Source organism: Cynara cardunculus (genome assembly GCF_001531365.2).
Source record: "Cynara cardunculus var. scolymus isolate 2C chromosome LG 5, CcrdV1, whole genome shotgun sequence".
NCBI lineage: Eukaryota > Viridiplantae > Streptophyta > Magnoliopsida > Asterales > Asteraceae > Cynara > Cynara cardunculus.
This window is the reverse complement of record NC_037532.1, coordinates 29,121,991-29,124,069: the sequence shown is the minus strand read 5'-3', so window position 1 is coordinate 29,124,069 and position 2,079 is coordinate 29,121,991.

Genomic DNA, 2,079 nt, shown 5'->3' with positions numbered 1-2,079 from the left:
CGTCGGAAATCCGTCGGAAAATTGTTTTTCCGACGGATTTCCGACGGATTTTGCCGTCGGAAAAACCCCATTTTTTAGTAGTGTTATGGTAAAAATGATAAGAAAGAATTTTCATCATTAGATCAATTTTAATTTTAGATCAACATTAATGCAATGCATCGAGATATAACAGATCAATTCCTGTAATAAGCACAATTTATGAGGTGAATGTGTGATTAAAAGTGATCAAATGTTTATATCCATTCTTACGTTTCACACGTCCATCATATTTCATATTAAATCAACCTTTACATGAGTTCTTGAGCAAACTACATTTTTAGTTCTTGATTGTAACAATTTTTTGTTTCTACAATATCAAAATCATAGGTTGATCTAAGTCTGTATATGAGTTGGGTTGTTGGAGTTAAAAGCAGAGCAAACCTATGAGAGGTTCAGTGGGGTCTCTTACATCCACTCAACCGAGTTTCATAAGTAAATAGGTTTTGGGGTATTAAGGTGCCGTTTACCAAACGCTTACCCGGGTAAGCATTTACCAAGTCAAATTACTTTACCGGATGAATATGATAAGTACTAAGAATCTTACTTGGTAAGAGCGAAAACAAGAATCGAGAGTCTTACCCAGTGAGGGCGATGACTGTTACCATGGTTAGCACTTACCGAGATAAATTGTTGCATATGATACGTTTTGGTGAATAAAATCTTACTCGGTAAGTAAACGATAATGTTGAATTTTACCAATAAGCGCTTACCGGATAACTGTTTAGGAAACAACTCCTAAATGTGCACTCATTAAACTTTGAAGGGTGCTGTGGATATTAGAAAATATAAAGAAATATCAACAACAAAAAAACAAAAAATCTCTCGCAGAAAAACTTAAAAAATTTCAAAATCAACAAAAAAAACTTGAAAATCACTTGCAATCAACAAAAAGAACTTAAAAATGATGGAATTTGACTAAAAAGACATCGGACGAATTTAAGGACCTTTAAATTCATAGGGTCCGTTATTGGTTGAAAAAATTTGAACAACTCAACCTAATTCTTGCAATAAAAAATCTCGACCCGAATAAAAGTTATAACACAACCCTACCTAGCCCAGAATATACAGGTTGGTTTGAATTGATCAGGTTAAAATTTGATATATCATTTTACAATGTAACAAAAATATCTAAAATCAAAATTAGAAAGTAAACGCTATATATGTTTAATAGATGATATCTCATTTTTCTAATAATACCTTTGTTCATTTACGTTCATACCAGCATATAACGCTTTGTTTCCATTTTATTATAAGAATGTCATTGTTGATTTTGAATCGTAGATCATATAAATTGAAGGGTAGGATCGATTCACTAAGTTAACACCAATTATTGAGTTAACAAAAGAATCATGGATCATGAACAGTCTTTCAAACATGAATTGGCATAAACATATTCAGAAAAGCTTATTGATATAAAACTTAAATGAATTTAAGCATGTGTTAATGAGTGAACATGTTGAATCTAATATTATTAACATCTTTTCCCAAAGTACCCCTCGTAAACATTGTTCATTTATGTTACCTATTTCTCCGTATGCAATTAATTAAATTTTGTCATAAATGATCTCGATCATAAATTTCAAAGATCAATGGATGAGATGTGTTCACAAAGTTAACATCATATATTGGGTTAATAAATGAACTCACCCCTATATATATGTATATATGTATGTATTAGGGGTGAGCAGCGGAACCGGGTACGCGGTTACGGAACCGGAACCGCCGGTTCTGGAACCGAAACCGATATGAGTGGTTCCGGTTCCGGTTCCTAAAATACGGAACCGATTGAGAACGGTTCCGGTTCCGGTTCTCAATTTTTCGGAACCGTTACCCGCCGGGTACCCGGTATTTTCCAATAAAAAAATAATAATTATTTTTTTATACCAAATTTATATTAGGTTTACATCTTGAAAGCACGTCGTCATCTTCATTCTTCATCTAAATTATTCATRTAAAATGATTCGTATTTTTTCAAATTGTGTATTCACTTGGATTCATAGTATGTAATCGTTAAACTTTGAACATTTACCATTATAGTAT